Below are 15,234 nucleotides of genomic sequence, written 5' to 3' on the forward strand. Positions count from 1 at the left end.
CCACTTGAGTGTCCAGAAGTGAGTCAGTCTCCATAAGTCCCCATGTTCCCGTTTCCAAGATGACGACGACAAGAGTCGACACGCTGAGCTTCACATCAGCTCTTCCTGTGGATGAAGCTGTGTTGTCCAGGATTTATTCATAACACGCTAACAGACCTATCTCTAAGTTTGTGTATATATATATAGGTGTGTGTAGGTGTATGTGTTGTTGTTGTTTGTTTGCACTGCACAGTTTCTCCTTGTGTGTTTTTTTGTTCTTGTTTTCTCGTAAATGTGTGTTTTGTATCTGAATGTGCAGTGTGTGTGTGTGTGTGTGTGTGTGTGTGTGTGTGTGTGTCTGTTGTGCATCTTATCAACAGCTCATGAATTATTGAGTTCCATTTAGAACCCTTATCACTGTCCCCATGGCAACCGGCCCCATGGGGCAGACATACATAGACACACACACACGCATACAAACACACAAACTAGTACAATAATACAACATGGAACACAAGCAGTAGGTACACACACCGGACCGTGTGTGTGTGTGTGTGTGTTGTTGTACTCGAGCTCCCAGTGGCCTCCGTTTGTCTTCAGTCCAAGCTGGACGTAATGTTGGACTCATGTTTTATTCATGTTTCCTAACTGTGTGTGTGTGTGTGTGTGTGTGTGTGTGTGTGTGTGTGTGTGTGTGTGAGCTGCTCTGTTTCAAGGATCTAATGGTGTTTCATGTGTGTGACTGAACTGATGGGAAACATCGACCTGCAGCTCTTTGTTCAGTGAACTATCAAAAGGATCGGAGAGTCAGAGGAGCGTCGAGTTCAAGCTCGGCTGCAGAAGTTTAAAGTTCTCATGAAACTGAAACACTTAAAAACTGAGAAACAGAGAAACAGAACCTGTAAAGATGCTCAGAAGAGGAGCGATGTGTGTGATACTGTCAACGTCTGCCTTCCAGTGACCGAACAGAACCTCTGAACCAGCAGCGTCCAGTCTAACAGTGAACACGGCGACAGAACCTCTGAACCGGCAGTGTCCAGTCTAACAGTGAACACAATAACAGAACCTCTGAACCGGCAGTGTCCAGTCTAACAGTGAACACAACAACAGAACCTCTGAACCAGCAGTGTCCAGTCTAACAGCGATTACAGCAGCCTACCAAGGTGGTTTTCTTGCCGGGTTTGGCTCCTGGCATCCCGGGGCTGAGTCAGTTTGGTTAAATTATTGGTAAATTAGTGCATGAACCTGGTCCAGTTGGTGCTGCTGAACCTGGTTCATTTTTAAATCAATGTTTCACAGCAAACAATTGATTTCTTTAACAAGTAGCCATGTAATGAGAAGCTCACCGTACCTCAATGAAAGTAAAGAGTAAAGTAAAGTATAGAGTAACTTCAAATATAATTACTAAAATAAAGTACAACTCTTTAAATACAGTACCAACATATGAAGGTTGAACAGCAGCAGACGCGTCCACACAAAAGGACGCGGTTGGTTTGTTGGAGGAAGCTGCAGTATGAAATGATTTTAGCATGAAGGCATCAGCAGATCAATAATGAGAAGGTTAATATGGCTGCACTGCTCATCAGCATGAATGTGACTGGACGTTATTAATCAGCTGCTGATGAATGAGCCCAAACGAACACAGATATCTGTATCTCTCTGTCAGCTGCTGGTGTGTGTGTGTGTGTGCTGTAATGATTTAATACCACACAGATACAGATCCTGTTCTTTTTTTTTATTATTCCTCCACCTCTTCCCGTCATCACACACACTGTATTTTGGCATTTGGTGTCTCTCCTCTTTAATTCTTCCATTTGATCCGTCTCTGCTTTTATGCAAAGCTCAGCGATTTGCATCTCAAACACACTCACACACACACACACAACCTGTTTCTGTCACTGCATTGATTTTTATGTGCATCACCTGGAGACTTTAAGGCCCCGTGAAACAGGAAGCACAGTGCTGTTTTCGTCCACAGCGTCATATGTTTCCTGTAAAAACGGACAGATAGGGAGGGAGTTGTCACAAATATTGATTGGCGTTTATAATTGCCAATATTGTTAAACCCACATACACACCCTGTGAACAGCCAGCCTCCTGAGCTATGAACTTTTGTGGCTTACCCATCCTATGATCCATGATGGTCTTCTGGCCAGTTGTCAAGTCTGCAGTCTTCCCCATATTGAACCGAACTGAGACAATTTAATGACACCTGGAGAAACCTGTGCAGGTGCTTTGAGTTTAGTAGATGATTAGTGTGTTTAAAACATTCATGCCCTGCAAAATCTGGGCTGATTTCTTCACAGTACAGTCGTCCCTCACTATGACGTGGTTCACTTCTCGCGGACTCGCTGTTTTTTAGTGTAATTTTGCATGCTTTTTTTTTTACAGCGTACTGTACAGTATGAACGCGCATTGTGTTCTGCGTCCTGATTAACTAAGGGAGTACTGTACAAATTGCGTGTAAAAAGGTGTATAAAAGTGTGTGGTTAGGGGTTTTTACGGCCTTAAAACATGTATAATAATTGTAAAACTTACTTTGCGGATTTCGTTTATTGCGGGTTATTTTTAGAACGTATCCCCCGCGATAAACGAGGGAATTATGGAAACAAGTAAACTTTTCTATGATATTCAAATTTTTTGGAAAGGATCTGTACACTGCAGCTCGTGCTACCTTCCGAACACAGCTGGACCTGGGACTGAAAACACAACCTCAGCCCCAGCGGTGGCCAGTCTGGCAGGGAATACAGTAGCCTATCGAGGTGGTTTTCTTGCCGGATTCTGAGCAGTCAGAGGACATCAGAGGGAAAATACAGCAAATATATTGTGTCTATAATTTGATTCAGTTTGAATAAAGTTGTGCTTTTGTACGGTAATCAGTGAGGCCTAGACTGTAGCAGCCCTCACAGTCACTCACAGACTGGATCAAACATAAACTAAATGTCCTCACTTTGCACAAATGTCCTCACTTTGCACAAATGTCCTCACTTTGCACAAATGTCCTCACTTTGCACAGATGTCCTCACTTTGAAGGTGTCAAAACTCGGTTCCCACAAAGATAGACGTACAAGAGTTCACACACACACATGCACACACAGAGTGTAATGTTAATAAGAGATGCAGTTGGGTAGTTTTATAACTCCTCTTAAAAGAGATTTACTGAGTCGCAGAGAGAATTACAGATAGAATAACAGAGTTATCTTTTTATTTCCCGTTCTCTCTCCCTGTATATGTGTGTGTGCGCGTCACTCATGTTTATTCAGTTTGTCAAATCTGAGTCCCTTAAGAGCATAAAACAATAAAAACTCATGTAAGAGATCAAATGAAAACAGAATACGATTATGAGACGCAACAAACATAAAAGTCGGTTATGTAAATAAAATGAGGACATTGTGTGAGGCTCTGAAACGGAATAAAAACAAGCCATTAATAAACAAAGCAGCACATCCTGGAACAGATTTAAACAGAATAAAGTGTCGAGTTTGCATTTAAGTTTTTTCCTGGTTTCAGCATAACTGTGGAGAGGATCTTTATCCTGACAGCAGCCCCCCTCATCACAATCTGCTGAGGGTCAAACTAAACTAAACTCCCATACTAACGCCATGTGTGCGCCCCCTACAGCCTGCAATGGTAACTACACTTACAGAGAGGAGAAACATGTGAGGTTCATGATGGTAATGGAAAATCGTGAATGGTTGTACAACATATTTGCGCCCATCCATCAAGTATATGTTTTGATTTTTTGAGTTAACCCTCCGGGGACCGATTGGGCAGATGCCAAGGTTCCCTCCCAACATCCTGGAGGGTCCTCGCTTTGCAGAGTGGCATGCCTTTGGACTTTTTCTATTGAAAGGGAATTATTTTATTGTTCTTCGTAGTATATTTGATTGAAACACTGCCTGACATACAGACCTGACAATGCAAAGGGTTTGAAAAATATTATTTTCATTTAAAAATTCTCCAGTATCACTGTTTGATTGGTGATTTTGAGTAAAAAATGACAAAAATCTACTTTCCGTTTTTGAAATTCTTTAGTGTATTTAGTGTACTTCCTTTATAAGCACATTACATGCATGCTTATGATAGCCTAGGTTTCTTCTGAATCCATAGGTACAAACACACGGTGTTCCATATGCATTGTTTATAAGCCCAAATGTTTAAAGAAGTAAAAACAGGCTTAGTCCCCAGAGGGTTAATACATGAAAACATTTACCTGCTGGTGGCATTAGAGGGGAAGTCAGGGGACTCACAGAAAGGCATTAAAATTTAAAGTCAGTAGGATTCATCCTTTGTAGAAAATGAATGTCATATCATTCTTCAGACCATCTGCAGCCGTCAGCCCATGACAGAATATTCCACTCCTCAAACTCCGGCATCAAACCGTCTTCCCGCAGTGGGACACCCAGACTACCACACCATGACTCCTTCTGTTGTCAGGTGATATCACGTCTTGTGTGCTGTTGTAGCTGTTAACGTGGACAGGGAGACAGGAGGGAGCCACAGTCTGAGCGCCGCCGAGATTAGATTAAAAAAGGCATTTCCTGCCGAGCCACAGCCGGACGGGTTTTGACTCTTCAGGAGACGAATCACCTGAAATTAAACCTCAAAACAGGAACGATGGAGATCTTTCACTTCTACTGGAGTGTATTACATTCAGTCATTTAGTCTTCATCTTCTGCCCTGTAGAATTTCCTTCACATATAGTTTAATATTTGCCACTCTACTCTCTCATTAAGCTTTTGTTTACAACTTCAATTTATGATGAAATACCTGTGAAACTCTTTGTGTTTATACTAATTAGAGTGAGCGAGCAAGAAGCCGCCGGACAAGAGTAAATGTGGGACTGACTTTTAGTGGTTGGTGAGAGCTTGGTGAAATAAAAGGCTGAAAGACAGACGCCGAGCTGGACTTGTTGATGTTTGCAGCTGTTCATATTTCCCACAGTGGGATTACACTCAGACAAATCACAACAAACACCAGTTTCTAGGTAATGCTGCTTTAAATCGGGCCCTACGTCTTGTTTGTTTTTGTTGATCAGGAAATATGACGCCTCGGCGTCTGGAAATGAACTTTCAGTTTCAGGCCGAACAATTAATCAGATAATTGGAAAAGAAAAACATCAATGACAATCAGTCGCAGCTCGATAATTAATATCTGCTTGTGTTTGATTCAGTTTAAACGCACAAAGACAGATCGGTGCGTCTGTGCTCAGTTATTTACGATCTCTGACTGACCTTTAATACCGTTTACCAAACACACACTCACACACACAAGATTGACCCTGTTTGGTCAAATTAAAGTCATAAATTGTGTTTCCATTAACGTCCTATTGACTGGTTTGAGTTTATTCCAGCAGAGGGGAGGTTCAGTGCTTCAGCTGCCGTTAAGCAGCTCTCCACCTGTATGATGGAGAGAGGAGAGGAAAAGAATTTTGTAAATATTCATCCTTCATTGTAATGACGATCAACTTCACCTTCATAAATCACTGTCCTCCAATCACACACACACACACACACACACTGCAGACTAATTTAAAGTGTTATCAGAGCAGCAGACGGGCTTGATCCAGCGACCTTTGGCAACAAGAAAAAACTGTCTCACTCAAGTCTGACTCACACACACACACACACACACACACACACACACACACACACCAATAGTGGAAATGTACCACAGCATAGACATGATTCTAGCATGACGTCCCCGTTGGCCCTATGGTCCCCTGTTGTGTGGTTAAATTACCAAGTCCACACTTAGATAGGTATGCGTGCGTAGACACACACACACACACACTTTGCTGAGCTGTGATAACGACGTCGTCTAAAACTCGTCCCCCCCATCCTGCTCTCTTATTTCCATTAAACTTTGTTTTTTCTTCTTTCATTAACTTCTCCTTTAATTCACTATCTCCTCCTTTTCACTTCTCATCCTCCCATTTGTTTCCTTCTGCACCTCCTCTTATCTTTCCCTGCCTACTTTATGACTTCCCTTCATTTTCTCTCTTCGCCCTTCGCCCTCTTTTACTTTTGACAAAAATTTCCACCTGTTTTGAATTTTAAGAAAAACCCTTTAATAAGGAGGACTGGATTCAAAGTATCAAAATTTAAGTTTAATTTATTATTCTCGTGCAAGAAGGAGCGTTTAACAGTGCAACACACAGGAGGGTTACAGAGAAAAGGCTCCTCGAGGAGCTCTAACTGTTGGTTCTTATACAATTTTCTTAAAATGGTCTCGGAGACCTCCCACTGATAATTTCCTTTTTTGGTTTTCTGCTCAGTAATGAACATTATGTTTCTTCTACTTCTCACGTCCTTGTCTCTCCTGTCCTTGAACTACTGATTTATAATTATCTCTCCATGCCATCCTCAGTAAAACACAGTCCAAAATAACTGTTACCTGAAGCTGAACTGGGTCAGAGTCCAAAAAGACGTGGGAATAACCCGTCAGTGAACCGGTTTTCACAGCAGACACAGCTCAGGTGTTAACCACTGGAACCGGTTTTCACAGCAGACACAGCTCAGGTGTTAACCACTGACTGCATAACACCTGGACGTAGTCTTTGTGACATCCTGAGGTCGAACATTTTATGGAAATTTGTTCCAGCTGTGCTTTTCCGGTCAAATGTTTGTTGTGAAAAAGGTTTAATTGTTAATTGAAAAGTGTGCAGACGTTGATGTTGCACACACTCGTTCCCTCTTTTAAATTAAAAAATCATCCAGAACAAAGATGAGCTGTATTTTCAGCTGCTCCTCATCAGGACGTCGACATTTTTCAGCATTAAGGCTGCGCGAGCTGTTTGATTCTGGCTGATTAGACGTCTGCTCGGGTTGAAGGTGGACTGTGATTACACCGAGGTCACAGCCTCAATGTGCCACGAAGAATGATAAAGTGTCATTTGTTTCACCTGAGCAGGTGCAAAACTTGAACTTCAATCAGCCAAAATATGTGGAAGTACGTCTGCAGGTGTAAACATAAGGATGAGGTCGGATATTAAACAAAGGTGAGATGTGTTTAGTTTGATGAGACTTTATTGGAAATAAAACCTGACGACAGGAATATCAAACGCAGATCTCACTCACGCTGTGGACAGGAAACGTTTCAGAACGTTAGAAAAATGCACAAGTTATTTAAATTAAGGAACCATTACCTTTGCAATACATAATGAGCAATGTAATTTTTTCATCAAGCAGCCCGGGCCCGGTTCCCCCGGCGTTTTAATGATCGGGCTCCCTATAGATCCTGCGCTGAAACTCAACCAACAGGAGCCTCATTGATCACGGAGCTACGAGCCAGCAGCCCGCCCGAATTAACATATTCATTTCAGCTGGCATTTAGCTGGAGAGAGACAGATGGAGGCAGGGAGGACGGCCATGAGGGAAAGTGATGTAGAAAGCAGAGGTGGAGGAGCGAGAGCGTGAACACGGAGATGAGAAAGAAGTTTAATATCTCACCCAAATTACATTTAATACGACGGAGGAATTAAACGTAAAGAGGAACGACACATTAAAACGTTTTCATCGCTTTCATCCGTCTCTCTCTGCTCGACGCTTAATGTCTCACTGAAACTGTAATTCTACTGTAATACTGCGAGTAAAACTGCGAGTAAAACTGCAGTACCTCCATCACTAATGCTGCCACGGAAAGTAGCTACAGACACTGTAAACATGTTGGACATGGGGACTTACGGAGACTGACTCACTTCTGCAGCCAGCCTCAGGTGGACGTTAGAGGAACTGCAGCTAAAACCACGAAACACAAACACAGAAATGTTGTGTTCAAGGCTCCAGGAAAAAAGATTTTCAAGGCCTTGAAATGTCTTAAAGACAACAGAGCAACGAACAGGACATGATTGAAGGAGTGTGTGTGTGTGTGTGTGTGTGTGTGTGTGTGTGTGTGTGTGTGTGTTAATAAGCCTTCGGGGGAAAGTTAAAACACCTTTTTCCTCTTTAACAAAACTTTGAATGTTTCTCAGAGGGACAGAGACTAACTGAATCTTTCACTGATCCCTGAGGATAAAATTCATCCAATCAGGAATTCATCAGATCTTATCGATGCTGATTCATTAGCACGTCGTCTTAATGAAAACGCTCATCAGTTTCTCTAAAGCTTCCATTCACTTCCCCTCACCCTCCTCGTTCGGGAGGATTCAGACTTTTTCATTAAAGCTCGCAATAAACTTTTGGACGGAGCGAACAATAAACTGAATATTGAACTCGTCTGTCTTTCTTTTATTGAATCTGTACTGTATTTCCACCTCGAAGACGTGACAGACGACTGGCCAGGGGTGAAAGGAGAACGAGTCCTCTCTGTGCAGACACAGGAAGCTTCCTGCAAAAACAGAAACTTCAGCTGCTCCGTCAAAGACGAACTTCACTACGTCACACTCAGCGCCGGTCCTGGCCACATTTGCGCCCTGGGCGAACCCCCCCCGAGGCGAACATTTCTTCGTGCGCCCTAACGGCCGGTCGTGCGCCCCTGGATGCGTGCGCCCCCATCGGTCTGTCCGACGCCCCCCTCTGCCTTGTCAACACCCCGCTCCCGGGGCGCCCGAAAATTACCGAAGTTTTTTGCTTTTTCGGACGTTCGTGCGCCCCCCACGGAGAATGCGCCCTGGGCGGCCGCCCACATTGCCCATAGCTAGGACCGGCCCTGGTCACACTGCACGACTAAAACATCAGGAACGAGCGTCACATGACATTCATCTGCGGGGACGTCACAGAGACTACGTCCAGGTTTTAGACAGTCTGCTGGGACGTCACGGAGACTACGTCCAGGTTTTAGACAGTCTGTGGGGAGGTCACGGAGACTACGTCCAGGTTTTAGACAGTCTGCGGGGACGTCACGGAGACTACGTCCAGGTTTTAGACAGTCTGCGGGGACGTCACGGAGACTACGTCCAGGTTTTAGACAGTCTGCGGGGACGTCACGGAGACTACGTCCAGGTTTTAGACAGTCTGTGGTGATCTACACGGGGCTGAGCGTTTCTCACGCTGGAGGATTTGACGAATAGCTCTCTGGGTATTTTCCGGGATCTTGTTGCTGAGTGACGAGTTGCTGATCAGTACATTTCATTTTGTCAGCAACTCTCCACCGTTCTGAAGAGATTTACAAATCCTGGACTTGTTTTGTAACCTGCACTGAACCTAATTCATTAATTCTTATCTGCCCCCTCATTTCACGTAGCAACAAGTTTGCCACCGGGGTCCGTTAAGAAGAGTTTTTAATTGGGCTGTTCCTTCATGTAGATGAGTCCAGTATAGTTATATAGAGACTGTGGGATTTTTAATTGCTACTGGTGCACAGCAGTGTGTAGGCTGTGCATATGTGATGCATATGTGATGCATATGTATGTACATGTGATGAATAATTTTCTCATGTGTTGGTGTTTCTTACAGATGTGGAACGTCTTCCTCACATGGTTTGATAAATGAGCTACATGAAAATATAAAGACCTGATTCGAATCAGTAAAAGTTTCTATTGTTCATCTGAATGAGTCGTTTGTTTCTACAAACGGAAACTGCATAGAGTCAAAACTGGGTGAGTCGGGCCCGAACAGAACCTCTGAACCGGCAGCGTCCAGTCTAACAGCGAACACGGCGACAGAACCTCTGAACCGGCAGCGTCCAGTCTAACAGCGAACACGGAGACAGAACCTCTGAACCGGCAGCGTCCGGTCTAACAGTGAACACGGAGACAGAACCTCTGAACCGGCAGCGTCCGGTCTAACAGCGAACACGGCGACAGAACCTCTGAACCGGCAGCGTCCAGTCTAACAGCGAACACGGCGACAGAACATCTGAACCGGCAGTGTCCAGTCTAACAGCGAACACAGAGACAGAACATCTGAACCGGCAGTGTCCAGTCTAACAGTGAACACAGCAACAGAACCTCTGAACCGGCAGTGTCCAGTCTAACAGCGAACACAGCGACAGAACCTCTGAACCAACTTTATTTTAAAAAGTGCATGAAGAAGAAAACATGAAACACAAACATCCTGTAAAGAAATAAAAAATAAATAAATAAATGAAACAAAAGAACAAAATAAGAAAATCAGCAGAAGGAAACGGAGCGATTGTTATACCTGACCTCTTGCCTCTGAGGGTTGCTACGGTAACAAGGACACCTGGTCATGAAAATTGCAGGCTAAACATAGACACGCACACACACACACACACACACACACACACTTGTCTCCCACTCAGGCTCATGTGAACAAAAGCTCAGAGTGGAGCGGCTCAGATGAAGCTTTCATGATTCCTGAGAGGGAAATGAATAGTGTGCGATAACCACAAGTACACACACACACACACACACACACACATATATATATATATAAACACACACACACACACAGAAACACACACACACTGGGCCCTGTGTGTTTTATTAGTTGGATTTCAAGGCTGAGGGTGGTGATGGCTGACAGGCCTCTGGAGTTTGAACAGTCGGTGTGTTTCCATCTCATTCTTCAGGCTGATGTGGTTCACCATGTCCAAAAGGGGGTCAGAACTGTGTGTGTGGTCCAGAATCTGAATTTAACCGTTCAGACACGTCACAAAGCTTCTCTAGTTTATCACAAACTGAGTCTGATTTCTGTAGTTTTGTCCATCACCTGTCATCCTGCACACGACTGACTGTACAAAACCATCAACCATCTGTCTCCTGCCGTCTCCTGCCCGCTGCTGCCATATCCAAAAATAGTGAAAGAGGTGGAGCTGAATGACAAAACAAGCCACCTGTGACGACGCCCACCTGTCAATCAAAGCGTCCACGCTCTTAATCCTGCATAACTTTAAGCCTTAATATAATGTGAACAGGTGAGTTGTATATAAATTCACCCTCAGTACAGTTGTCATGAACGGGGAAATTAGCTACAGAGACCAAAACTGTTTTTTGTACCAGGCTGTAAACATGTTTATTTCTGCTGTGAAGTTGGACATTTGGACATGGGGACTTATGGAGACTGACTCACTTCTGGAGCCAGCCTCCTTACTTTCCATGCTGGTCCTACAGAGCCGAGCATCAGGAGTGTTGCTATGGTTACCCTGCAGTTTAATAAATGTTAAGACTTCAAGATTTAAACCAGCGATTGAACTGTTGACCGGACCTCGTCCCCCGAGGGTCTCGACCTGTAATTTCACCGCGAGCGAAAATACCAACATCACACACACACACACACACACACACAGAGGAGATGTTTCGTCATGACGACGGAAACAGTTGCTTCTAAAACTAAATCAAGTCTGTTGCCGTGACGTTGTTACACTTTGACCGTCATTGGCTGATTGACAGTCCTCATTCATCTCTGTAATTGTGTTTCACTCCTGCCATTTAAAAAAAATTACCTCGCCTTGTGTGTGTGTGTGTGTGTGTGTGTGTGTGTGTGTGTGTGTGGCGTCGTAAAGCAAACCTCGCCTTGAGGTATTAACCGAGTCAGGCCTCATTACACACACACACACACACACACACACACACACACCTTTCCTCCCTCTCTCCTTTCTTTCACCTTTTCATTTCTTCTTTCTCTCAGCCGTAAAAATCTGTTTTTGAGTCGCCGTCCGCTGAGAGAGAACACACACACACACACACACACACACACACACACACACACACACACACACACACACTGAGTTCATTCATTCAGAAAACTAATCATGTTTAATGACGTTTCAATGACACGTCACCTGTACATGTGAACAAACAGAGACAACATCAAGAAGAATCTCAAGACTGCAGTGTGTGTGTGTGTGTGTGTGTGTGTGTGTGTGTGTGTGTCAAATCAAAGGCTTCACATTAAAGGATTTCTTTCTTTCACACGGGAGAATCAAACACAACGAGAAAAACAAAGTGAAGCAAAGTGTGAGAATAAAAAAAACTGTCGTGTCATGTTTCACGCTGGAAATATTAGAACGTATCAATGAACTCGTTCACAGTGATTATTATTATCTGAGTGTTTATTATTGTAATCACAGAGCATCTACAGTTACATTTAGAATACTTCACCACTGAAGCAGTGACATGATCTGCATTTTAACATGGGGACGTATGGAGCCAGCCTCAAGTGGATAACAAGGCGCTTCATGCATGCTGCTGACTTCACACTTACAGCAGTGTAACTTAAATTATGCTAAGCTGTCACCAGGGAGGTGGGGAGCTTACAGGAAAGAGATGGACACAAAGAAACACAAAAAAAAAAAACAGCTGCAGAAGCAGGAAAATTATCCAAAAAGAGCAAAAACACAAACACACAGGAACTCAGTCAGACATGCAGACTAATCAGGGACAGGTGCCAAATCAACAAAGGAAGGAAACAAGACAGGAAGTAGAAAAAGACGGGTGGAACTACAAAATAAAACAGGAAACACAGAAACAAACAGAACAGAAGCGACGGAGGCAGTTTGACGTTATACAGTCGTCCCTCGCTATATCGCGGTTCACTTTTCGCGGACTCGCTGTTTCGTGGATTTTTATCAGTGTAATTTTGCATGCTTTTTTTTTACAGCGTACTGTACAGTATGAGCGCGCATCGTGTTCTGCGTCCTAAATTGGCTAAGGGAGAACCGCACTGCGTCCTGATTAAGGAAGTACTGTACAAAATGCGTGTAGAAAGGTGTATAAAAGTGTGTGGTTAGGGGTTTTTACGGCCTTAAAACATGTAGAATATTTGTAAAACTTACTTCGTGGATTTCGTTTATTGCGGGTTATTTTTAGAACGTATCCCCCGCGATAAACGAGGGACCACTGTATTTCTAATGTTTTACCCCCTTTACATTTTGACTGACACTGACAGAGAACCGAAGCACTCATGATCGATGGACGCTCTTTCCAAAGCCACCGGACTTTACAGTTTCCCCTCACTGAACACTGGCTCCATCGGTTTGTTAGTTACTTTGGTCAGTTTGGATCCAAACTGGTGTGAGTTGCTGCAGAATGAGGCAGCGGTAGACCAGCAACTTCTTCATCCTATGAGGTGAAATGCCAGTTTTTGTCTGGCGGCTTTGTAAAGAGCGATATAACTGGATCCATTTTCAGAGTGGCTCAGCACGATGCCCTTCTCCCTTGCTGTTTCCTCCTGGGACATCCCCAGGCGCTCCCAGGTGGGCATATGAAATCTCCCCCTCGTGTGTTGTGGGTCTGCCCGGGGGTCGCCTCCCAGTTGGACATTGCATGAAATACCTCAGAGGTAAACCAGCTGGAAGCGTGTTTCCTGCAGAGGCTTTTCAAACTTCAAATCTCTTTTTTTGTGCACAGATTATTTAAATATGACTCGTTCTCTCTCTTCTAGTTTGCATGTCTAAGCTCCACGTCCTGTTTCTAATTCTGAGCTTTGACGCCCTGTGAGAAAAACCCACGCCTGCCGGGAAGAGCTGGAATGTGGACCGACTCGTTGGTCGAGAGCTTTCCGTCTTCAGTCCTCGCCTGACGAACTTGCCTGAACTCCCAGTCGCTTCCACGACTCCGGGATTCATTTAATGTAACAAAACAGTTGAGTTAACCGAAAATCTTTTGACAGATTAACACCAAAGTCGATCTACCGTAATGTTCTCATGCAACACCGTCAATGACCACATGTAGACCACCTGTAGAGGACCTCCAGTCCAGCGTCTGAAGTTTCTTTACAGTCTAATAATTGTAATGTGGTTGATAAACGAGGTGAAAATTAACGAGGTGGATGCTATTTTTAAAAAGCCTACATGTCTCATCATTCAGTATTAACATGACAGGTGATGACAGATCATGGTCGTCTGTCAGTGTGACAGACAGTGATGCCAGCAGCGTTTAAAGCTCACCAATTAACACAATATCTCGTTAGTTAAAGTGCTGGATCATTTCTTGGCTCTTATCAGGCGACACTCCAGTTCAACACATGAACCCGTGAAACATGACACACTGTCACTTTGGTTTGAGACTGATTCACCCTCAGAGCGCCCGTCAAAACACAGAACTTAAAGCCCTGATCTTTGTTTTGTAGTTTAAGTTACCAAAACTGGATATTTACATCATCACGTTGATATCTGTGATTTTATTTTGGCGGGTTTCCAACTGGTTTCCTGCAAACAAAGCGTCACTGGGTTTACAAATGTTCTGACGCACAGTGGAAAAAGTCACGTCACGTCATCAGTGAGCAGATGGACTGCCACTGTTTTCTGGGGGAGAGTTCACCGAAGAGTCGGCAAGGTGGACTGACCGGGTCACGGTGACTTTACACTTGTTACGGACCTCAAGGGCTCGCAAGGCCGAAACATATTGAGAGAAAACATGAAGACTAAGGTTTCTACTAAAACTATTTATTCATTCAAAACAAATGAAACAATTCCCCGAGAAAAATAACAAAAGAAAAAGGTTGGAGGTTCCCGACCAAAACAAACAAACGAGAGAGAGAGAGAACACTGAGCCAGCATCCACCCCCAAACTAAACCTACAACTGAAAACAGGACGACCAGGGAACCTCCGAACCAAAACTAAAAGAACAAAACCCAAACGGATCAACGGACTCCTGGCATGAGGAAACCAGAGATCAACCTCCTCACCAGGTCACCTGCAGGGAAAAAGTAGATACACACACCTGCTTAAATCAACTCACACTGACGAGACAATGAGTCTCACCTGAGAGAGAGAGAGACACACACACACACACACACACACACACACACACACACACAGTCCTGGCCACATGTAACACACTCATGTAACTGCACAAACGTCTCATATTTGGCATCAAATTAAAGTTAAATTTAATTAAATTTTTTAAAATGAAAACAACTTGTGATTGTTGATTTCTCCTTCTCTTTCGCTGTTTGTTGGTTGAGCATGAAAATGTTCACTTCAGTAGAGGTTCCTGGTGAATTGGGGGGTTTCTTTTTGCCTTTTCCGTCCACATGTTGTTTCTCCTCCTCTCCTCACACCTTCCATCTCTTCATTCTTTGTTACATGTCTCCACTATCCTGCCTCTTCTCTTTTATATGCTTGTTTTCCCTCCTTTTCTGTTAGTTTCAGACTTTTTCTCACATCCCTCCCCCTCCACTGTCCTCCTCTCTCTCCAACCCTTTATTTTGATCTTTTGTTGCTCTTCCTCCGTTTGTCCTTGTCTCTTCACTTACAGTACTTCCCTCCATTTTTCTAATTTGTGGCATCTCCATCTTTATTTCCCTTACTGTAACACTCCTCCTTTTCTATTTGCCGAATTCATTCATCTTTTTCTCCATCACTCTCCATCTATCTCCTCTCTTTTCGGCTGTTAGAGTAACTCTCCT

This window comes from Larimichthys crocea, chromosome X (assembly GCF_000972845.2).
Source record: "Larimichthys crocea isolate SSNF chromosome X, L_crocea_2.0, whole genome shotgun sequence".
Lineage (NCBI taxonomy): Eukaryota > Metazoa > Chordata > Actinopteri > Sciaenidae > Larimichthys > Larimichthys crocea.